Raw genomic sequence first — 25,990 nt, forward strand, 5'->3', positions numbered from 1 at the left:
TTAAAACTGCCTACAGTAACATCAAAGTCCATTATATGAGGGACAAAAGTTTTACTCCTGTTTAACAAATAGAAGTTCCTCCAGATACCAAAATTTGCGTTCCTTAGAAGGCAATGGGAAATAAAAACTGGCAAATCTACTATGAGCAGATGACCATAGTAAAATGCAAAATAGGCAACTTCTTACATGGCCTGCATAGGAGAGGGGCCCATTTACATCTTTCCATTGTGTTAAGAGTTGTTTTGATGTGTAAATGAGTTAAAATGATTCTCATGATATTTTAGCAACCGTTATGGAATGGAGTCCTGAAGGTATTCAGGTATTATTGTGATAATGAATATTAACTGTATCTGTTGAGAGATCTTTTACAGCAGTAATTGACATATGAACGCTTTAATGTACATCTACCCCCATCTGAACACTTTCCCAGGATTTCTCTCCTGAAGCTACAGTGATGGGGTGGGTGGGAGGGGCTCGCCATCTCCATCATGCCTCTTTCTGTTGGTTCTCCCAGCTCTTCCACTTCGTTCACTGCCCCTAACTCCTGCTACCTGGATCGCAGTCTCTGAAAAGAAATTTGTCTTTGTTTCCCTCTTTGTTTTCTAGGGAACCCAAGCTAAGATACTCATTTTAAAAAAAGAGAGGATAAGATTGGGAAAATAACAATACTGTAAACTCAAACTTTGCTTACTTTAAAGTGTTTTTTGTGCATGAGGTAAAGGGGTATAATTCCTTCTACTCAACGTTCTTTGAAATATAGGAAGGACTTGTTATTTTCCATTTTTCCCGCAAAGATTGAAAAAAATCCATAAGTACATTAGAAAATCAAAAAATGTAAAGAATTCTTAGATGATAAAAAAGCAATTGAGATTATATTATAAGAGAATCAAGAGCAGGGAAACCACGTCTCCAGATCCATCTCAAACCTACCTGTATTTTTCCATCTCCACTGTCACCTTCCTAGACCAAGGTATCTTCCCCTCTTACTGGGGTTCCACCTGGTCTCTTTGCTTTGCTCTTGTCCTCCTACAATTCCTTCTCTATGCTTTTCCCACCTTCAAGCCTTTGCAATTTATTGTTGCCTCTGCCTTGGATGCTCCTTACCTGCTTCTTCCCGTTGGCTCCTTTTCGTTCACCTTAAACATCATTTTCTCAGGTCAGAGCATCTTCTGACCTCCTGGTCTAAAGTTACCCTCCTCTTCTGCTTACCTCCCATCATTTCCTATTCCATTTATCTGTTACTTTCTTCATGGAATTTACCAAATCTGTTACAGTTTTTTATTTGTTTGCTTCCACATTGGTGGCTGTTTCTCTCATTAGAATATCAGTGCCATGAGGGCGGGAATGTGGTCTCTTGTCTTTATTGCCCTATCTTGGGTTTTCAGCACAGGTAGTGACACACAACAGAGAAAGAATGACACTTTTCTTAGGGCTCTTCACTCAGTCAACGAGCACTGTACCAACTATGGAGCTAGATAATGGCAATCAAGAGGAAGGAAATAAGACCCTGCCTTCAAGGAGCTCTGAGTGGAGAACAGCATGGCCTTTTATTTTCCGATGCATAGTTTGATTATTTGTGCTACATATTTTATTTTTTTACCATTAGACTTTACCACACTGAATGCAGGATCTCAATCATCTTTGTATCTCTACAGAGGTTAGCATATACCATGAAAATAAAATCATATTTTGATAGCATTTTAAAAGTTCTAAGGGAGCTTTTATAAATATGATATATTATTATTATTTTAATATTAGTATTATTGTCCAGTAAAGTATAATCAGCACTTCTTAACTATTTGTTAATTACCAAATGAAATGTTTACGTAAAAGGGTGAGAAAAAGATAGTGGTGTTGGTGAAAAAGAAGAGTCTGAGTGAATGGTAGGTGAAGTGATAAAAAGAAAAATGGGATTTGAAAGCCAAATCCCATACTGCTGTAAGGATACTCTTCTGCTCATTTTATTTCCTGGAACTTTAGAATAATTTAGTGATAATCATTTCTTTAGATGTCTGTAGGAAGTTAAATAATGGGTCTGCTGCAATTTCAACACCTAAGAACAAAAAGTTCACAAAGCATAGCATATTTGTCTACTTGAAAATTACCTCATTATTTTCCAGCTTCAGTGTGAGAAGGTCACACAAATTAATTAACAACAGACTGTCAGCAACAGTCATTTAATTGTGATCTTTTGGGAGAAGAAAATCATGTATGACTGTCACTGATGTGAGTTGGGAAGCCGGGGAACGTCACGCACCTGTAATTTTATTAATTATTAGTGAAGAACAATATAAATAATGCATTTCCTATTTTGTTTACTAAGCCAGTGGGGCTCAGTATAGCCTGAGATAATATTGCTGCCTAAGACAAAGAAAATCCCAGCTGCTCATTACCGATAGTTTGCCAAAAAGGGATCTGGCTACTACAAGTGGATTTACAAAAATGCTGTCTGTGATCTAATGCTTAATAAATACAGCTTAATGATAATAATGTGAGCTACTGAGATGAAAATACTTGTAAGGTAAGACCTGGTGCCTTTTCAAATCAGGGATGTTCCCCAGACATCATGGAGCCATGTATACTTTAGAGAGAAAATTAAAGGAAATTTATGCATATGTGTGGTCCCATATGAATGCTCACCAAACGGGGACTTCAGCAGAGGAAAATTTTAATAATCAAGTGGATAGGGCAACCTGTTCTTTGTATGCCAGCCAGCATCTTTCCCCAGGTACCCTTGTTATTGCCCAGTGGGCTTATGAACAAAGTGGCCATGATGGCAGGGATGGAAGTTATGCATGGGCTCAGCAACATGGACTTCCACTGACCAATGCCAACTTGGCTATGGTCACTGCTGAATGCCCAGTCTGCCAGTAGGAGACACCAACTTTGAGTTCCCGATATGGCATCAATCCCTGGGGTAATCAGTCAGCTACCTGGTTGCAGGTTGATTACATGCGACCACTTTCATCAGGAAAGGTCAGTGCTTTGTTCTTACTGGGATAGACACTCTGCATACAGATTTGCTTACAGCATTGCTTCTGATCAAGGAACTCATCTCAAAGAAAAATGAGTATGGCAGTGGGGCCATGCTCATGGAATTTACTGGTCTTCCCATGTTCACTATCCTGAAGCAGGTGGCTTGATAGAGTGGTAGGATGCCATTTGAAGACTAAGTTACCACACCAGTTAGGTGGCAGTTCCTTGCAGAGCTGAGGCAAGGTTCTCTTGAGGGCTGTATATGCTCTGAAATCAGCATACAGTATATGATGCTGTTTTTTCCATAGTCAGGATCCATGGATTCAGGAATCAAGGGGTGGAATGGAAGTGGCACTACTCACCATTACCTGTAGTAACCCACTAGCAAAATTTTTACTATCTGTTCCTGTAACTTTATGTTTTGCTGGCCTAAAGGTCTTAATTCCAGAGGGAGGAATGCTTCTACCAGGAGAAACAATGTTTCCATTAAACTTGAAGTTAAGACCTGTCCACTGTGAGCTCCTCATGCCTCTGACTCAACAGGCAAAAAAGGGAGTTCTTGTGCTGGCTGGAGTGATTGGTCCTGATTATCAAGGAGAACTTGGACTGCTTTTCTACAATGGAGGTAAGGAAGAGTATGTCTAGAATAAAGGAAATCCCTTAGGTTGTCTCTAGTATTACCATGCCCTGTAAATATGGTCAACTACAGCAACCCCATCCAAGTAGGACTAATGGCCTAGACCCTTCAGGAATGAAAGTTGGATCACCCTGCCAGGTAGTGAACCATGACCAGCTGAGATGCTTGGTGAAGGTAAAGAGAATACAGAATGTCTGGTAGAAGAAGGTAGCTATAAATATCAGCTACAACCACATGACCAGTTACAAAAATGAGGACTGTAATTGTTATGAGTACATAACAATATTTCCTCTGTATTTATTATGATTACGTTTGTATATGTATATAATATCTTTTTTCTTTCCTCTATTATTCCCTTATCACGTAAGGTAAGATATATTGACTTGATATCAGTATTTAAATATTGTTGATTTTACATCATAGTATTTAAGTTATTGGATGTCGGGAGAAGAGTAAACATCACTCAAGGACTTTCCCTCTTTTTCTGGGAAGGGTATTAGTGCGTTTTCGGTTATATGTAGGATAGTTGTATCATGTTAGATGGAATTATGACCTTGTTATTGCTTTTATCCGGAGATTAAGTATGGTTTAAGGAGATGCATATAGTTGCCAAGTTGACAGCCGGTGGGCTTGTGAAAGTTAATTTTATGTGTCAACTTGACTGGGCTAAGGGATGCCAGATAGAAGGTAAAATAATGTTTCTGGTGTGTCAGTGAGGGTGTCTCCAGAAGAGATTAACATTTGAATTAGTAGACTGAGTAAAGAAGATTGCCCTTCTCCATGTAGGTGGGCATCATCCTATCTGTTGAGAGCCTGAATAGAACAGAAAGGCAGAGGAAGGGTAGTTTCACTCTCTCTGCTTGAGCTGAGACATCCATCTTCTGCCCTCTGACGTCAGCACTCCTGGTTCTTGGGCTTTTGGACTCATACCAGGACTTACACCATCAGCCCCCTGATTCTTGGGTCTTTAGACTCAGAGTGAATTATACCATTGACTTTCTTGGGTCTCCAACTTGCTGATGGCAGATCTTCTCAGTCTTTATAATCGTGTGAGCCAATTCCTCATAATAAGTCTTTTTTTACATATCTGTTATATCCTATTGGTCCTGTTTCTCTGGAGAACCCTGACTAATACAGTGTGTGTGTCTATGTGTCTATAGAGCTGGTATTTGATATAGAAAAAGATCCACTGAGAAACACAGAAATGTAAAGAAAGAATAAAAAGTAATTAGAGAATATAAACTTGTTACCCAGTCAGATTTCATAGAATCTGAAATCTAATAAAAAGGCATTTGAGGGGCTTCCCTGGTGGCGCAGTGGTTGAGAGTCCGCCTGCCTATGCAGGGGACGCGGGTTCGTGCCCCGGTCCGGAAAGATCCCACATGCCACAGAGCGGCTGGGCCCGTGAGCCATGGCCGCTGAGCCTGCGCGTCCGGAGCCTGTGCTCCGCAACGGAAGAGGCCACAACAGTGAGAGGCCCGCGTACCGGGAAAAAAAAAAAAAAGGCATTTGAATCAAAAGAACCTGAGTACAACCTAAAATAAGGGAAAAATGCCCCCCCCCTTTTTTTTCCATTCCCTCTATACCCTTTCCTGATGATTTCACTCACTTCCAGAGCTTCAGCCCAGATGTCAGTGTATAAACGTGGACTAGAAGAGAAACTTTTAGCAAAAGTTTACCAGATAACATTCTATGAAAGACCCCTCACCTGAGCTCTGCACAGGCAGCTGCCTCTAGACATCTTACGTGGATACTCTGGTCCCTCAGACTCAGCGCACCCCAACCTGTACCCATCACTTCCCCTTGCAAACCTGCGCCTCAGTGCCATCACCATCCAGCCAATCTCCCACAATAAGCCCCAGATTCACCCTTTTCCCCTCCTTTCCATTTACTCTTCATATTTGATTGTCCACTGACTCCTGTTGCTTCTACCTCAGAACCATCTTTTGAATGCAGGCCTCTGTCCTCTGCCTCCCTTCCCCCTGCCTTAGTTCAGACTCTTATCAACAGAGTCCAACAGGTCTGTGCTTCTCCAGTCCTTCTGAATTTCTCTCCATCTGCCATTACTGCTGCCAGAGCAGTTCCCCAGTCAGCAGACCACTGGTGATGCTCAAACTCCTCATCATGTCACAAAGGCCCCTCACAGCCAGGTCCCAACACACCTCTCCTGTGGCAACCACTCACTCTTCCTAAAGCCCAGCTCTTGGGAATTCTCAACCACTCCCCCAATACGCCAGGCTCCTGTGCACTTTCACTCCTTTGTATCTGCAACTCCCCCTGCTTGGAATCCCTCTATTCCTTCTTCCTGCATTATCCTCGAAGCCACCTCCAAATGGGTGACAATCTTGGGTACTGGTTAAGACTATGGGCTATGGAGACAGATAGTCTGGGTTGGAATCCTCCACCAACTTGCAGTGTGATCTCAGGCAAGTCACTTAACTTCCCTTGGCTTGTGTTCCATGTCCATAACATGGGAAGATCAATAATGATACCTATATCTTAAGACTGTTATAAGAGTTAAATGATAAAATATACGTAGCAGGACTCCACATCTCTTCTTAGAACAGTAAATGTATAATAAATGTTAGATACTATGACCAAAATTTATCAAGGAAGAGTTAGTTCTTCCCACTTCTTGGATCTCTAAAGATGAGGGCTCTGGTATCTGGAAAATTTGCTCAGAAGGACAAGTGATGTCCTGAGTTCCAAGGAAATTACTAGGGGAGTTTTCATAGTTAGGTCAAGGAAAATCATTCTTTATTTCTTCAGAGTCCTAGGCACTGGGGATACAAAGTGACCAGTTTGTTGAATAAGCCTGTTGGAACTAAAGTGCAAAATTATATTTTTCTTCCCTCCATTTTTAAAACTTTCTCAGCCACTGGATAAGAACCCATCAAGTCCTATAGATATTCTGTTCACTCTTGAGTAATTGGCATTCTCTAACCTAAGTCACAAACTCTGTCTCAATTCAGTCGAATTTCCAGTCTAAGACATGATTAAAGCTTTAAACTTGATTTAGTGCTGTTTCGTTTCTTTGCTCCAGCTCTGCCTGCTTTAGGCTAAAAGCCTACAGTGGGAAAGTGAGTGTGGTGTTAGATAATGATAAACAAAACACAGACCTATTTTTCAAGCTCACTGTCTTTTGTGGGGACAGACAAATGGTAGATTGGATTACAGTGTGACATATGCTGTAATAGAGGTATGCTTATGGGTGTAGCAAAGCAGAAGAAGGGTGCTGAAATCAAGCTGTGACATGAGGAAGGCTTCCTATAAGAGATGAAACATGACCAAAGCTCAGTCTCACAGGACTGGCGACAGTTTCCAATAGAGGAAGAAGCAGGTGCAAGGCAGGAAAAGTGAACCTAAGGATCACTTGCCAAAGGGATTGGGTTTGCCATAGATCCCAAGGGAGTTACTTTTGCCAGCTGTGCTACTAAAATGTATATGACCACACAATATAGGCATGGAATGTGGTTTAGATATGGATTAGATTAGATATGGAAAATATTGTGGGTTGATATTTTGGGTTCTCTTATTTACTAGCTGCCTGATCTTGGCCAAGTTGTTGAACCTCTTTGAGCCCTAGTTTCTTCACCTAAAATGGAGAGATTGTTACTCACCTCTAAGTGTATAAATTTAAATGAGGAACTACATATGCAGAGTTCTTTGTACTATCCTATTGGTTCTGTTTCTCTGGAGAACCTTGACTAATCCAGTGTATGTTTGTGTGTGTATGTCTGTGTGTCTATAGAGTTAGTACTTACTTAGTTTGGGCTTAATAATTGTTAGTTTGTTTACTGAAACTATCTCCACTCCCTGCTTTTAATTTATATTGAGGACAGATTGGAGGAGCAGAAATTATATGGCAAACTCAAGAATAGCATTTCTAGGTATTGAGACAGCATGGATCTGAATTAGCAAATTGGTAGTGGGATGAGAAATTAGCAAATTGGTAGTGGGACAGTAGTGAGAAAAACCACATATAGGTGGAAACAGTGTCCTAAAAGAAATAGACTAGCTATGTCTGTTGTCATTGTTAATTTTCAATTACATTTGTATTTGCCCACTCACTGATTATGTTTGTTTGTCTGGCTTCAGGATCCATCATCTTCATGGTATTTGATTGCAGCTTTGTACACAATTTGAGATCCTCAAAGAGAAGTTATTTCTATCAAAAAATGATTTGTACATCAAAATAAGCCACCACCTAGGAGATTATAACCTAGAGGCATCATTACTTTATTAGCTGAGCCCAAAATTGTTGGAGTAAGATTACCTCAGATGAAGAGGTGGCATATGATTCTTAATTGCTTTTGATTTCTAACACAGCTTATTTTGGTTTAACTAAAATTCATGTCCATTTATTTGAAGTACTCTGCCTAGAAAGGTGGGGCTGTGAAGTGAATGCAAATAGAGGAGAATTATCAAAAGAAATATAGTGGAAATGGCACCAGAGGAATCAGAAAACCTGGGTTTGTTTCTGGCTCTGTCACTGACTAGTTGGGTAACTGGAAAGGTTGCTTGTAGGACAAATAAATATGGTAAGATGAATGTGGGGCCTGAATGGTGAAGTAACTGATAATGTATTTCCTTTTGTATCCCCCCTCTTATCTCTTTCTTTACTTCATTATCTTTTACCTGTTCAAACCACTAAACCTCACCTGTTATCAGAGGTTCACCTGGATATGAAAGAATTTTGTAAGATTGAGGGTGATATGCCAACATGAGTGTGTGGATATGATTATATTACTGGTTCTTTCTTTTTGTGACCTTCTTTATGTTGTTAATGCCAAACCAGAATTTCTTTTAGTGACGTCAATCTAGAAACTATTATTATTCTTAGTGAAAAGTCTTTCACATAAATCATATAATTAAAAAAATCATGAATATTTACCCATATTATTCATATTTACTAATAACACTTCCAATGCTTTTGATGACAGAGTAGTTTAAAGCAGGTCAATATTTCAGGATAATTATTTGTGTGTTACCTGTTGATGAATTTCTTCAGCAAATAGTACCATTCTTGGTTTGTGACTTAGATGACAGTAGAGAGTCAATCACTAATGTGAATTGAATGTGAAAATAAGGACTTGTTTCCTCGTTGATTGCTTTAATTCTGATTTGATTTCTTTACACCAAAGGAAGTGAACATGTAGTAATCCAGATGGAAATTTAATATCCTGTCTATGCAGTACAAAATTGGAGTGGGAAACTGAAGCTTTTTGCAAAACATTCTTTATTAATATCATGCCAAAAGTGTTTTTTATTGAATGTCTAGAAATATGGTCCTGTTTTAAGATTTAGTATACAAAGAGTTGTCCCAACCCAAATCTGTGCTTTCAAAAAACATATTTTCATGCTATGAGCTTAAGAGAAAGAAGAGGGAGGCTTTCTAGCTAACAGTAGTGGCTGAGGTACTGTGGCATTTTAAACGATCTTGAATGGCCCAGTTGCTCAATAAATCCTCTTTGTTTACTTTCACCAAATACACAGGAGGTTGGGACATGACACTGAGTTAATTATGGGTGCAGGACTTTCCAAAATAACACTGGGTTGAAGACAGGTTGACATTTTCAGTAATGCCATGGATCAGAAAGATAAGTTAATTTGCGCTCATGTAAATCTGGAAAGCAGCTTTATGTTTTACTCAGTAGAAGGAAAGAAACAATCCTTAGAGCCCATTGCAATACCGCCTTGGAAGGACTGGTTTAAACTGCAACACCTGTGATCAGGTTGGTTGGCTCTAGAACAGACTGCTTGACCTTCAGGGCCTGGGCTGGTCACAGAGCTGAAGAACCATTTTGACTCAACCAGTCCCAGAGTGCCAGATGAATCTGCTCAGTGGCCAATTCCCTATCTTCAAGGTGCACATGTGAATACCCACCTGTGTGCATGCCCCCAAGTGAACACATACACATACTCACACACACCGTGGTGTGCAAAGGAAAGGCTTGAGAATAAGACTAAGAAAGCTTGTGTTTTTTATCCCTTTTCTGTTACTTAATAGCTATGTGGTCTAGAGCAAATCACCTCAATTGCTGGATAACTGCCTTTTGCCTCTCTGGATGTCCTATCTACCCTTCTCTAACCTGCTCTCTGTCCCAGGGGCCTGACTTTTAAGGACTACATCAGAAGGCTTCCTAGTCTAGTTTCCTGTTGGGTTTGGTAAATGCTGAGCCCCAGCACGAGCCTGGAGGGAGGGATAACAGTGAGCTTGGATGTTTTTCTGTGAGCTCACCTTGGGCTGACTTTGTCCCTCAACCAAAGGTCATAACTACCCTTGGGCATCAAGGTCACATTATCCTTATGTGACCCTCCCTGCTGACCCCCTTTACCCCTCACCCTCATAATCCCTACCTACCTTACAAGCTGAGGATTTTCCCTTGATAAATAATCTCTTTACTAAACTCTCTTTGAATTATCTTAATTTGGTTGTACCAACTGTTTCCTGCTGGCACCCTGACATGTATATTTAATGGACTATTATGAGAAGATCTCTTAGTTTATGTCACTGTTCATCAAAGAAGGGGCCATGGTGAGTCAGTGATGACTGCCATGAGCTCAGCTAGAGGGAGGTGAGCATAGATGTCCAGAATTAGCTCTTTCACAAGTCTCCTCTGGTTCTAAATGTTCTATGACTCAAAGTGTAAGAAACTGAAGGAAGCCTATTACATTTTGGACTTTTATATTACTATGGGGAATCTGGACTGGGATGATTAGACAAATGTAGTTTAAAGGAAGTTACAAGCAAGGTGTGCCTATGAAAACCAGAGATGAATCCATACACACAGAGTCTTCCTGTAAATAGTGCCTTTCAACTATTGTTCATTATTTTCAGTATTGCATTATTTTTCACCAAGTATTGCTTTTTTGTTAAGTGTTAATTCTAGGTCAATGTTTTCTTATATGTAGCAATATACAGATTATAAAAAATATACAATAGTTAGACAAGCCTCATTTGGCAATATGGCAAAAGTATTTACTACCAATTAGTAATATTAAAAACCATCCCTAGGGCTCTGGGTGTATTCTCTGGATTGCAATTCTTTTTACTTTCCCATCTACCTCTCAAGTTAAAACAGAAACTGCTTATACTCATGAACTTTGCCTGGTAGTAATACCCTTGGGCTTTCTCGTAAATTTTCCAAGAGTGTATATATGGTCAGAAAAGCCAAATGTGCCTATTTCAGCCCTCACTGTGGTAAGACTCATGAGATGATTTGGGGTCACCTTTCTCCTGGTAAGGTTTTTGTCCAGTTTCATTTTCAAAAAGGATCAACGACCAAAACTACTTACGATCCACAGCATGAGTAAAAACTTTAAAGGAATTTTTCTGTTAGAAAAAGTTACTAGAGCATTCCTGTCAAGCTGTCTATCTTTGTGGGATTTGATCATTTGAACATTCAGTAGTTGATAGAATTTGACAGCTGCTGCAGCTGTCTTTTTTTTTTTTTTTTTTAAATACTCCTTTAAAGGCCTTATATCATGGTTCTCCTCAAAACAGTGACCCAGAGCACTTGCCACTTTTGCCCACAGAAGCTAAACCTACTAGTTACTGGGAAAGAACACATTACTTGGCTATAGGATGCTAATAGTAAAGATAATTCTTCTTATCTTTGTTTTCCAAATTCCTTTCACACATGCTTGGTTATGTTATCTTTGGGATAATGTAATGAGGTTCTTAGGGAACGTGCTTTATTTTTGGTTTACAGATGAGAAATCTGAGGCAGAGAACTGTTATTATCAGGCAGCACTAGAACCCTAGATTATTAGTTCATAATAGGCTTTAATTTTCATTTTCATGAGTTACTCATATTCAACATATGCCATATAATTTAACCGTAGGAGAACATTCCCCATTCATATTTAGGCTCCTAAAAAAGGTCTAGTAGTTGAAGATAATACTCTCCACTTTCAAGATGCCCAATATTTTTAATGCTATTTTTTGATCTATATATTCCAACTTGAAGCACCAGTGTGATTTGGTGCTTTGAGACAAGGCACAGACCATTAAATAGGCTTGGGTTTTGTATCCCTCACTAATCCCCTCCCAGCCCCTTTTTGTTTATTTCTTTACCCTGCAGCAAAGGCTGAGATCCTTCTCCACATGAGCCCTGTATTTGGATTTTAGAGCATATGGGTCATAGCACCACAGTAAAAGGAAAATAAAGATTTATACAGGGCTTCCCTGGTGGCGCGGTGGTTGAGAATCCGCCTGCCGATGCAGGGGACGCGGGTTCGTGCCCCGGTCCGGAAAGATCCCACATGCCACGGAGTGACTGGGCCCGTGAGCCATGGCCGCTGGGCCAGCACGTCCAGAGCCTGTGCTCCGCAATGGGAGAGGCCAGCGTACCGCAAAAAAAAAGAAAAAAATATACAGATGACTTTGGCAATTCCAACCCTCTTTGTTCCAAAGAACAAAAATTCCTTTGGCTTGTTGTGTCAAAGGACTTGCTTGCACCACCTTCATATCCTTTGCAGGAAATGTATATAATTGAGAAGATCTCATCTGGAAAATCTAGAGTAATTATACTAATGAGCAATAAAAAGGAGCTGGACCTGCTGATCCCAGAGATCCTTTCAGCTTTAACAGCCTGGAATTTCAAGTATTAACAAAGAATTTGATCTCCAAATGATTGAGCTATTGTGTGTTAGAGAGCAAAGGGGCATGAGGAAGGGAGGGTTTCAATGTCCATGTGACCTAAGAAATGAGGATTGAGAGAGAGAGCAATCCCAGGACGAAGGAGCCATGATGAAAAATATTACAGAAGCAAACTTAGAGAAATCACAGATAGTCATAAAGTTGAAGTTTGACTGGGAATGGAGATAATTACATGGACTTGGAACAGAGGAATTGGGAACCAAAATGTCAGCATAGTGCTGCATTCTGGAATCCAAGCCTGTGGGCTCAAATCTCAGCTCTGTCCTCAACTCTACATCTGTCCATATGTGATTCAGTACCGAACAGCACACACACCTTAGAGCAGTGATTTCCAACCTTATTTGGATATTAGAACACTAGACACATCTGGGGAGTTTTGAAAAAATACAGGTGGCTGGGCCCACTTCTGGAACAGTTCAATCAGAATCAGGGGCTCATTGGGGACTGGGGTGGTGGGGGAGATAGGCTTGAGAGCCTGGTTTGAAAGCCACAGGTTTATAGCCATGATTCTCACATTTTTGTTTGTAAAAATCAACTGGGGTGTTTGTTAAAACAGATTGCTGGGCTCTGCCCTCATTGAAAGTGTTCCTGGTGAATTTGAGGTTCTTTCTTCATCACGAGAGAGAAACACACTCCATAGACAGTGTGGGCCATCTTGGAAGGCAAGAGACAAGAGGCTTCGAAATATGGCATGGTTAATTTTTATGGGCTGGGTAATTTCATAGGCTAATGAATGGGAGGATTATTCCAGTTATTTTGGAGAAGGGGCGGGGATTTCCAGGAATTGGGCCACCTCCCACTTTCTGGCCTTTTATGGTTAACCTCAGAACTGTCATGGCGTTGGTGGGTTTGTCACTTAACATGCTAATGTGTCACAATGAGCTTATAATGAGGCTCAAGGTCTAGTGGAAGTCGAATCTTGTGCCATCTTGGACCCAGTTGGCTCTCACTAATTTTTGTCATGTACTATGGCTATGTCATTCTTTTAGAGGTTGTGCCCTGCCCCCTTCCCTCCTGTTTCAAAAGTGAACATCATCAGGTCAAATAGTTTGTCCACAGATCAGAGTGTTGCAGGAAGGGACATCTCTTCCAGGGCTCAAGAGTGGACTCTTTAGAGTGGGTCTAACACTCAGAAATGAATTGTCCAAAGAGACACATGTGCTGACAAAGAGACTTTATTGGGAAGGGCCACCTGGGCAGAGAGCAGTAGGGTAAGGGAACCCAGGAGAACTGCTCTACCATGTGACACGCAGTCTCAGCTTTATGGTAATGGGGTTAGTTTCCTGGTTGTCTCTGGCCAATCATTCTGACTCAGGGTCCTTCCTGGTGGCACGTGCATCGCTCAGCCAAGATGGATTCCAGTGAGAAGGATTCTGGGAGGTTGGTAGGCATACGGACTGGTGTCTCTTCTCTCCTTTTGACCTTTCCCAAATTCTTCTGGTTGGTGGTAGCTTATTAGTTCCAAGTTCCTTACCAGGATCTCCTGTTTTAAGATAACTTATGCCTGGCTAGGGTGGTTTCAGTCAGTGGTTCCCCTAACAAGAGTATTCAAATCTATGACTATCCTAAAAATACCTGATACTTGATTTTATTAAATATAAACAATGACACAAGAGGAGCACAAAAAGAAGATGAAGCAGAATAATTCTATGTAAGATGAAAGACAAGTTGAACTCTAGCACATACATGGAATTGAACAGAATTCAATTGTTAGGAATTTTGTGGTTAAGGTCCCACACATTTTCTTTCCCCTTATAAGCTGAATTTGTAGATTGACTCCTCATGACACCACAGGTCACCTTTTAAATGTTGACTTCAGTTGATTTTCTCAGGTGAGAAATGAATTTTATTAAATATTCTAAGAATATCTCACATACTAGAAAGAAAAATATGATTGCTATCAGGTGATAAACATTACCATGAAAAGAGACCACTGTAGATATGAAAAATCTAGGCTAAAGCATACAGAATACAGTCTGAACAATGTTGTAATGGCAGAATAAATATAATTCCTGCTTGTTTGCTCTTACTGATGTCTTTTCAGAGGATCTGGAAAGCTTTTTGTGTGTGGTGTGGTTTTTTTTGTTCTTTCATTTAATGAGGTGGAATGTTCTCTACTCTAGAGCCTTGTCACACAAGATGTGGTCCACAGACCTGGAAATGTGTTAGAAAAACAGGATATCAGGTTTTTTCATAGACATAATCAGAATTTACATTTTCACAAAATTCCTGGGTGAGTTATATGCCTTTTTAAGTTTCAGAAGCTGTACTACAACATTCCAACATTGTAACTCAGGGGTTGTGATTTAGAAGCAGATCACAGTCTAACAGAGAGCATGAAGATACATTTCCCTAGATACTGCTCCAGTTAATATATGCTTTGGGTGCAAACAAATAGGCAGAGAAAAAAAAATGTTAAAGAAGAAAAACCATAGTTGGTTGTCCTCCATCTGCCTTGGCCACACAGTGTAGAAATTTGGGCCTATATTGGGTGAGAAAAGTTTCAGAGGATGGTGAGACACTTTCATGGCATTAGCTGAGGCCACTGGCTATCTTGCTTCTAGTTGCTTTATCTTTCTAAGGTGAACCAAGTCCTGATAGAAAAACAGGGGAGTGAATACAAATAATAAAAGCAATCCCATTGTAACTGGTTTTTGAAAGTTTATCCTAATGGATACAAACATGCAAGGGTCTAATTTCTTTTCAGCCAGTGCTTTTGACATTATTCTGTTGAATCTGGCTTTCCTAGATCTTAATAACATCTTTGTCAGATCTCATACCTTCCAAATAAATATCAGTTATTAAGTCTAGTCCAGTCCAATATACAACTTCAATCACACCTACCCCCTCTCCCTAGCTCAGGGTTCATCAGTGGCCTGAGGGGGCATGCAGCACGGCGGGGAAGGAGGCCCTTGCTATTAAAGTCCACTTCCCTCCCCCTTTCCTCCTCTGGTGTGTTGGGCTAGGGAGGAAGGAGATGGAATGAGAGGGAGAAGATAGAAATAGATGTATGGACACATGTGTAAGCTTTTTAGGTGGACTGTGGGAGGGACTCCCACTTCATAATTACTCTCATGGAAGATCCATCTCCAGCTCAGACTTTTCCCTTGGCCTCCAGATTCCTTCACCATTAGTATATCACATGGCCATAAGCTCCTGCTGCTTCCTGAAGCAACCGAGAGCCCTCCTATTTAGGGTGTGAGCTCATAACTCAAGCCTTGCTACTACATTCCAGTGTTCTCTTGACATATGAGAGACTCATACATCACTCATACATCACACATCACTCGCATACTCAAACATCACCAGTCACCACATGGCTTCCGTTCCCTTCCTTCACTTTTGCCATCTGTGTTCAACTTCTTGTCTGTTCAGATTAGCAGTGACACTGGGAATGAGATGCTAGTCTCTTTTTCCTGTAGACACCCCCAAATCCTACAAGTGGTCCTTTTGGTGGAGCCCTTCCTGGGCTTTGGTGGATGAGCACTCACCTTCCTTCCTCCTTCCATGAGGAAACGCTTCAGTACCCTGATTAGACCTTAGAATCAGTCATTTGTGACTCTGTGGATCCTCAACCCCTTCCCTTTCTCCCTCTCTAGTTTTCTGATTCTGTCTCGGGGGAGAGTCCTGAGGGATATTTTGGAGCAACAGAGAGAATATATACTCACCTTTTACAAGCACTTGCAGGGGCTGTCTTGCTCCCCAGTTGCTTGTACGTTTATTTAGGTAGTGTGTTATTGGACAGTTCTGTGTCCTCAGTCGTGAGGCCTCACTGCCAATTCCAGAATAGTAGGAAATGTTCTACTCAGCAGCCCTTTACATTATAATATACAATATCTATTGATGAGTTCCTTTGTACTAATTGTATTAAGCCTTTTATGTATTCTGTTTCACTTAATCCATATGACAATACCATATGATAGTTCTATTGTTATTCTCATTTAAACAGTTAAACTCTGTAACGGACTACTATTATATCTGGCTGCACAAAAATATTTTTAAAAGCCTTCCCATTTTGTAATAATTCCATTGAATTATGTCTTACTATCCCAGTGAGGAAACTAACAAATGAAAACTTTGTTTTTGGAGAAGAATACGTGATTTAGATTCTACCCATCAGATATACCTGCAAGAGACTTCATACAGAATTGAGTCATGTGGAGGGAAGAGGCATGGTGCTGAGTTTCCATTTTGCAGCAGGTACTGAGACAGAGAAAGTGTCTTAATCCGTTTGGGCTGCTGTAACAAAATACCACAGGCTGTGTAGCTTATAAACAACAGAAATTTATTTCTTCCAGTTTTGGAGCCTGGAAGTCCAAGATCAGGGTGCCAGCATGATCAGGTGAAGAAGGCCCTCTTCTGGGTTGCAGACTTCTCATTGTATCCTCACATGGCAGAGAAAGGACAAGGGATCTCGCTGTAACCTCTTTTATAAGGGTGCTAATCCCATTCATGAGGACCCTGCTGTCATGACCTAAACGCCTCCCAAAGGCCCCAAATCCTAATACCGTCACTTTGGGGATTAGGATTTCAAAGTACACATTTTGTAGGGGGACACACATATTTAGACAATTGCACTGAAGAAGGCTCTATTACTGATGGTGATGGTAGCAGCCCCCTGACTTAGGCACTTTCTGATGATGGCAGAGGCAACAGTTTCCTTCTTGGTAGGTTGGTTCTGAGATGTAGCTCTGGGTGTCCTCCCCAGAAGCTCAGCTTGGATTCTGCCTCTTCAGCCTTACAAAGATTCTGTGGGCTCTCTCTGTCTTTCTCTCTGCTTAAACCAGTAACACAGGGTTTGTTGGCTACAGCAAAGCACCCTGGCCAGAACAACAACAGAACCAATATTGCTTCTATTCTTCATATTTGAAGAGGGAAAAACTGTAGACATTAATGTGTGTTATAAAGACAATCCTTAGAAAAATCTGAAAGTCAGGACTATCAATGGTTACAATATTTCTCCACGACCAATAGATATAGCTTTACTCTAACAGTGTTCTATTGAAACTAAGATGCTTATGAGGAAAATATTTTAGATAACACGAAGACTCACTCTGGGTTTAAAATATCATATTTAAGATTTTGCTTTTGCATTGATTTGCTGCATATGATTCAGCAAATTTGTTTTGCTGAAGCATAGGATCATGGCGTGAAAAATCAGAAGACCTGTTTGAGTTCCGGCACTGCCCTTTATTAGTTATGTGGTCTTAGGCAAGTTTATTAACTGCTTTGAGACTCAGTTTTCTCATTATAAAATTGAAATAATTATCACAGTAGTTTTTTTCCATCCATACAAGTTTTCTGGAAGATCAGATAAAAGTGTTCTGTGGGCAATGAAAAGCTAAAATAAATAAAATAATAATTATTATAGCTATGGTCTTTTGAATAATCTCTGTGAGTAGAAAATGGTGGAAAATAAATGCCAGATTTATTTATAATTTATTATATATAATGCCAGATATATTTATAATTTATTATAATTTAATTTATTATAATCTGGCTTTTCTCTAAAAAGCCAGATTACTAGGAGAAAAAAGGAAAGACATTTTTAGGAAGGCATAGAGAACATATATATTTCTTTGCATGCAAATGTCTTTTTTCTCAAATTACATAAGGCCTCTGCTCAGAATATAGCAATTCAGGATCCCAGGAGAGTCAAATACATTTCATCTACAGTTCTGGAAAGGATGGCAAATTTTTTGAATGTTTTATTACCTATGAAAACTTCTTATTCCCCAAATATTATTTATTCAATTAAATAGAAGAATAGTAGAATAGAAAAATAAATAGAAGAGTAAATAGAAGAATAGTAGAAGTTGCCTAGAGGTTCTTAGGTCTCTGGAGAGTTGCTGGGTAGTTGTTAAATCAAGTATATCTTTTGAAGATGGAAGACTGGGACCCCGGCACTTGTGTTGTCTAGTGAAAAAGGCCAAGGTCATTTCCATGGGGACTGCGCTTCTCCTTTTCTCTTTCCTGCCCGCACCCCCCTTCCTCAAAGGATAGAGTAGGTCTAATGTGTAAAAGAGCCGTGAATTCCTCTTGGGTGTACTGCATTTCCCCCTTCCCATCTGTGCTTCAGGATTACATCATTTTCCTGAGTGTAGAAGTCAAATGGAGCATTTTTCATAATTTGTAAGGGTTGCTATGGTAGGTCAAGTTTGCTATAATAACTTTCAATTGTGTTCTATCTTCATTTTTACAATCATTATATGCATAGGATAGCTGGTGATAACTATATTCACTGGCACATGAGACCACTCCCTATGAGAAAAGCATTTGTAATGGAAGAATAGGCTGCACTTGCCATGCAACTGCTCTCAGCAGAGAGGATCAATTATCAGGAGCACAGGTGGAGAGATGGCAGAAGCCTGAAATCTTCAGTATAATAACTTATTTCACAATACAGTGGTCCCTCCTTTACTGTGGTTTCACTTTCCATGGTTTCAGTTACCCACAGTCAACCATGGTCTAAAATATTAAATGGAATATTCCAGAAATAAAACATATATAAGTTATAAAAATTAGGTAGTGTTCTGAGTAGCATGATGAAATCTGGCACCATCCTGCTCCATCCTGCTTTAGTCATTTGGTAACCTTCTGGGTTATCAGATCGACTGTAGTGATATCACAGTGCTTGTGTTCAAGAACCCTATTTTACTTAAAACTGGCCCCAAAGTACAAGAGTAGTGAGGCTGGCAATGCAGATATTCTCATACTGTGCCTAATTTATGAATTAAACTTTATCATAGCTATTTATTATAGAAAAAAATGTAGTATATATAGGGTTTGGTACTATCTGTTGTTTCAGACATCCACTGGGGATCTTGGAATATATCCTCCTGAGGATAAGGGAGGACAACTGTAAACTGACTGTGATTGGGTTCCCTGAGACTACTGGAGAAAGGGTGGAAAATTCTGTACAACTGATAGGATGCCTAAGCAAGATGACCACACAAATATTGGAGTACAGTCAGAGCTTTGAGGAAGGAAAGCTGGAAATTTGGAGAAAGCTTTGGACTTGGAAATGGGATGCAGAAAAAGTTTATTAAGATTTCTGGGGGCAAAGGAGCTTGGTGGAAATGTGCATTCTATTTATTAGAAACCCTTCCCATAACTAGTACTTGAATTGTGCTTTACAGCATACAAAGAGCTCTTATATACATCAGTTCTCTTTTCATCCTCCCAAACAATCTGTGAAGAAACTATTTTGTTCCCATATTTCTTACAAGGAAACTAAGGCTAAACTTTCTTGTTTAATGTGCTTAAGCTCACACAGCAAGTGAGTGGTGGAGATAGATCATGTGACCTTAGCTGGAGCCCATTTTTTATTACCCCAGCTATCTTGCTGATTACATTGAGGATAATGGTGATGACTATATTTTTTATTAAAATTTTTTTTTAACATTACAGGGATTCTTTCTTCAGGCTAAGAAACTGAGGCTTGTAATGTCAGTTTTGAATTCTGCTTTACAGTTCCAAGGTGAAAACCTTAGATCCTTTTCTCTTTTTCAGATTTCTTGACTAAACAATGATGTTGTTTGAAGTTTTCTGATATTTGTCAAATTATTTAAGTCAACACATGGAAACAGCTTCAAGTTTAAAGTAACTCTTGTAATCCCTTTCCTGTTTCTCTCCCAAGAATGATTTCCTCTTTCACCATTGGTTGGCCTGTATGTTACTGTAAAAATCAGTTTGTGGAAAGCTAGTTATTTTTAAAAAGTTGATTTTTTTTTTTTACTATAATGGAAAAATGTTATTTTCAGAAGCATGAATTTGTCTTAGATTACTAGAGTCCCAAAGAACCAACTGTGATAGATATAGCTACTACTGTCAAGTAAGTGATGCTATAAAGGAAAATAAAATTTTGGTAAATAATAAGAAAGATTAAACAATTACAGAAAGAGAATAATGGGATTTTGTTGCCTAAAGACAATGATATAAACTGAGAAAGAATCCTAGTTGGCCGCCCCCTTGTCAGGAAAGGACATCTGTCTTTAAACATACACATAAATCATGAAAGTACAACTCCCCCAGGGAAGGGTAAAATTTTAAGCCTTAGCAGGATTTGAAGTCATAATGTACATAAACCCAACAGTCATTTGTAAGAAAAGGTTTTAACAGGGTTAGAATTAAAGGGGAAAAGCAGGACATGTGACTGGACACATAAAGAGACAGGGTAATAGCATTCCTAGGGTGATAACAAGGACTCTGGGAGGGGCCTAGTTCCTGATCTTTCTGAAGACAGTCCAGTAATAATCCTGCTCACTTTCTTATCAAAGACAGGCTTAATATCCTGCAAACAAATTAAGAGATAAAAATATATAACCTTTTATATTACTTGGGTTTCTGATACAGACAGTGTGGCCAGACAGGATGTTTAGCCTAGTTGATTAAAAGCACTGAGCTAATAAGACCCCTAAAAATTATCTGTTCACAGTAAGCTTTGTGTCCTGGAAGAACAGTGCCTGCCTATGCCGAGCTGTGCAGTAGACCGATTTCATCTCGAGTGTCTCTTACTCCCACCTGCCTCCTCTGTCCCTGTTCCCAGAACTTTCCCACACTTCCCACTTCCCTAGTGCTCACTCACATCCTCTGGCTCATGGAGACTTCACACCAGTGCCCCTCCTGGGTCTGCTCCTGGCTGTGTCTCCGCTGCAGCCCTTTCCTTTCTGCCTAACTTCTATTTAAACTTACATGTCCTTGATCTCCTGACCCCAGGGCCACGTTTTCTGTTAGATGAGAGTATCTGATAACCCATGCTTTCCCAAACCCAACTGCTGGTGTTCCTCCAGATATCAGTAGATACAACCCAGGGGGATAGAAAAAGAGTTACTTGGCAAAATAAGTTTGTAAAATTCTGCATTCTATACCACCGTCTTAAAGATTCACAATTCTCATTAGCATATTAAGGCTTGGTGAAGTCTTTCAGAAATAAATTTTTGTGATGAATTCAGTATGGAAGAGACTATAATAACAATAAAAACTAAGGTGTAAATTTTTATTCTTCCCAGATACTATTATTTATTCTAACACAAGTCTATAGGAAAAAAATGCCTTGACTTTGAGGAATGACCCTGATTTTTGGAGTTTCAGGCGCAACAGTGGGTATTGATGGCTGGTATTTGGCACAATTCAAATTATTTCTGATTACTTTCTGCTCTGCTAAACTAAGCCACAGTCTTAGGGTAATTTGATTACTTCTTCTCCAATCAGAAAAAACTGGGGTAGAGTTTGGGTAAGTTTAGGGCTCTTGTTTTAGCAATTTCTATGTCCATTATTTCCAGATATTCTTTTTTTTTTAATTTCAAAATATATTCTTTTGAGAAGTGAAATGTTCTTCTTTTCCCATCAGTCCACTAATATCAGGTCACTCAACATTTAAAATACAGTTGAGAGGGAGGGGATATGGGGATGTATGTATACATACAGCTGATGCACTTTGTTATACAGCAGAAACTAACACAACATATTAAAGCAATTATACTCCAATAAAGATGTTAAAAAAATAAAATAAAATATGGGTGATATTGTTCTTCTTTTTCTTTTCTTTTTTTGTTTGTTTGTTTTTTATAGGCATCTCAGGTCAGAAGCAGAGCTCTCTGATAATGTGATCAAATGACTAAATTGCAATCCTCTTCCATTCCATCCTCTGCTAATGAAAATGTTTTTATTTACCTGGGAACTGGGGTATTTTGGAAAGTATATTTTTAAAGTGATTATATTAAGAAGATGCCTTCTGGAAAGCCTCAAAATGAGGTCACAGACCTGAAAGAAATGTTTACTGCCTTAGGAATTTAGGCTGTCAAATGGAATCTGGAGAAAAATGCTGTCAATCTAGTTTCCTTCCTCCCTTCCTTCCCTCTGTGTGACCAGAGCACAAGATCTCTCTTTCTGTCTCATTCTCTCTCTGGATGCCAGCTCTTGCTTCCCATAATATAGACATTTATTAGTTCTCTGGTCTAATAAAAGTTTTAAAAAATTCTAATAACATTTTAAATCAAAGCTTTTCATCTTTGACTATGGTGATTAAGTTTCTAACTTTGATGGAAAATCTCTTATTTCCACCAGTTCAATCTATCAAATAGTTGCAATGGGTATGATTGGAAGCTTTTCTCTGCTAACATCTTCCCCTTCGCTTACTTTTTGTTAAGTGTGAGTAGAGATGAGCCATTCTGTAAATCCAATATAATGGTGTCTGAAATACAGGATTTGGGAAGTTCCACAGAAATCATTTGGACAGTTTTATCAGACATACTTATTCAATCATGCACTGCAAGATTCTGCTGATGACTATGGTAAATTCTAGAGCAGAAACCTGTTTTTGAAATACCAAGCTCTTTAACATGCCATGTATGTGTACCTTTAAAAAATTCCTTACTAATGAAAATTTATCTTAACTTTATACATATATATATACTTATTATTAAATAGCTAACATATCAAATTGAACTCTAAAGTGCCAATTTACTGATTAACTTAATGACCATCAATCAAAAGAGGTAATGACTAGCCAATCAGCCAAGAAACACATCAGTCATATTAACTGGGAATAGTTGTATATAAAATTTTGACATTAGTCAGTAGGAATATGTCAGTAACTTATCTAGAGGCTTAAATCACATTTAAAGATTTATTTCTGCTTGTGACAGAGCCTGTCCCTGAAGAGAACATCATGGGCAGTTGAGCTTGTTATTCTTTGAAAAAGCTTCTCATTCAGCATTGAGGTTGAATTATGTCTGCATGATTCATGTAATTTATGCTCCATATTTCTTTAGGAGAGAGAACTTAGTAATAAGCATGCAAGCTAAGGAGCATCTAGTAGGATGTTATCAATTACCAACTCACCCCAGAGTTTTATGGTCAAAGGACCACTGATAAGGGCAACTGTAGGGAAAATGGTAAAGCTGTACCCACTGTAAACTTAACTAATTGGGAATCCTTTTCCTACCTAAGGAACTATAAAGTTTTCATGAGGCAGTGGAAAGGTTTAGTGTGTTCCCTTGAAGTCCAGCCTTGATTTGTCCTCTTTTTTGGGGGTATATCTCATATTCTAAACCTTTGTCCTTTATCTGCAAATCTCTCCACCAAATATCAATTCAAACTTACCTTCTAGGATATATTCCCTCAAGGCTTAGTATTTATTTCCTGTAATAATGGTTAATTATTTTAGAATTTGTGTATTCTCAGGCAAAAGGCATGCTGGAATTCCCCTAGTAATATAGAGTAGTGATATGCATAAGAATCAGGGTGGATTTGGGGAAAAGTGACTGACCTGATGACCTGTGGACACCTACAAGGTTTGTGGATGTGCTGTGTTCATGAGAGGAGTGAGCGTAGATGTGATTAAGTGAGTGACCTCCTGGATAAAATAATATTTTTTTTCCTCAAAAGAAAACTCAAGGGTTATCAATTATTTAGTTTGAATTGTCTATTAAGTAGACAAAGTAATATAGCTGACTTGTAATGTATTAAGCTAGAGGATTTATAGTTACAGTATACAGATTAAGTTCACAAAATATAAGGCCACGAAGGCTTACTAAACCCTTCTATTTACAGTCAAGATAAAGAATTAAAGTGTGGTTTTATAACATTGCCTTTACAGTAATTATGGTGGGTGGAAAGACATACAAAACACAAGGCAGATGTATATTGATTATAGTAACATGTTACTATAATAAATTGTAGTAGAAATGCTATGTTTAGTGGAAATGATTGGTGAGTTTAGCTTCTAATTCTAGAATCAAGAGGGAGAAATTCAAACTTTTACTAATATTTCAAGGTTATGTTATATGACTTCTCAAAATATTTATGAATTGATATGAAGGTGATATACATGTATTTAAAGTCCTCTTTTATTTATGCGCTATGATCTACTTGTCTTTTAATAGTTCTTAAGAATAAGGGCTTATTTTATGTTTCTTCTAAATATTTTTATTTAAATTAATTTTTATTGGAATATAGTTGATTTACAATGTTGTGTTAGTTTCTGCTGTACAGAAAAGTGCATCAGTTATATATATACATATATCCACTCTTTTTTAGATTCTATTCCCATATAGGTAATTAGACTACTGAATAGAGTTCCCTGTGTTGTACAGTAGGTTCTTATTAGTTATCTATTTTTTATATCGTAGTGTGTATATGTCAATCCCAATCTCCCAGTTTATCCCCTCCCTGCTGTTCTCCCTTGGTAACCATAAGTTTGTTTTCTACATCTGTGACTCTACTTTTGTTTTGTAAATAGGTTCATTTGTACCATTTTTTCAGATTCCACATATAAACAGTATCATATGATATTTGTCTTTCTCTGTCTGACTTCACTCAGTATGGCAATCTCTAGGTCTATCTATGTAAATATTTTTAATGCATCATAAGACTATGATTACAACAAAAAAATCATGCTCATTTACATGTAATTTTACAAGAGGATGAATGCAGATGGGATTCTAATTAGAACTGTATTTATCAATTAATTACATAATGTGTTTGCTTCTTGGTGAAGCAATGTGAGTGACAACCAAGGACATATGGTCTTACGAAGACAAAAATGTTATGCTGGAGGACACCACTATCTCATTACTTGGGGGGAGGAGGGACTGAGTAAAGATGTGTGAGCACCTCCAAATCCCACCTCATCCTAAGCCAGTATAGGGCTATTTGGAATAGGTGGCAATGGTAGCCATGCCCAAGGTAGAATTGGAAGGGTTTATTTTGCCTCTCACAATCTGGCCTGTGAAAATGGTGTCCCTCTAGATTTCTTCAGAAGGGTGATTGCCTTCTTATTCTACTGGAAGCCTCTTTTCCAAACTGTTTGTAGGAGAGCTCACTGTTTACATCTCTAGAGGCCCAGTGGAGTCCCAGGTTTGAATTTCAAGAAGTGACTAGAGATCACAGAGTTATTTTCTCTATTATTAAGTTCTAAAATGTAAAATGAACATTCTGTCTGCTCTGAAGGATAATTGAAAGCCGATAGCTATCCTCTTGTGTTTGTGGTTTTGTTTTAACATGTTTTTTTTCACCCCCCAGGGAAATCCAAGGGAACATCTTCTGTTATATACATTTATAGATTTATCTTCTATATCAGGAGGCTGAAGAAATCCAATTAATGAATTTGGTTTGGACAGGTTGTAGGAACAGATGGATGGTGGTTACCAAAAGCCTTCCATGGGCTGCTAATATGCAAATAGGCCAGTAAATTATTCCTGCTCTTGTGTTTTGAGAATACATGTTGGTTTTCTAAGCTCTGTATAATTTAAATGAGGAATACTTTGAGTATCAATGTTCAAATGTGTTTATTTTAGAGTTAAATAACATAATTTTTTAGATTTCACTGCATACATAAATCCTGTTGATTTGTGAATCTGAGGTTTTCACTAATTTTCTGGGCAGTGATCAGCTATGCTGATTTTAATTCTACTTGTTCATTGCACTGCATCACAAGCTAGAATATAGTTGGCTGATTTTGATTTCATACTTCAGATTGGAAATTGCATTGTGGAAATGAACTCATCACAACAGGTAAATGAATTTGACCAAGATATTAAGTGAGTATCTCCACCATGCCTAATGCAATATCAGTATCTTCTCTGGGGTGCATAGGCCTCTGTGACAGCTAAAAATGAGTTCCCTTGTTCCTTGAGTCCTTAGCATCTAATTTTAACTAACCCTGAAGGAAAACCCAGAAAGCTGTGTCATGCTGCTCTGAAAATCAT

General features: G+C 38.8%; 1 pseudogene; it reads left to right on the forward strand.

The window, feature by feature from the left end:
* Nucleotides 1-292: 292 nt before the first annotated feature.
* LOC131755673 (small ribosomal subunit protein eS12-like) overlaps nt 293-25,990 on the forward strand; it is an 85,854-nt pseudogene continuing 60,156 nt past the window's right edge.

Source organism: Kogia breviceps, chromosome 4 (assembly GCF_026419965.1).
Source record: "Kogia breviceps isolate mKogBre1 chromosome 4, mKogBre1 haplotype 1, whole genome shotgun sequence".
Lineage (NCBI taxonomy): Eukaryota > Metazoa > Chordata > Mammalia > Artiodactyla > Physeteridae > Kogia > Kogia breviceps.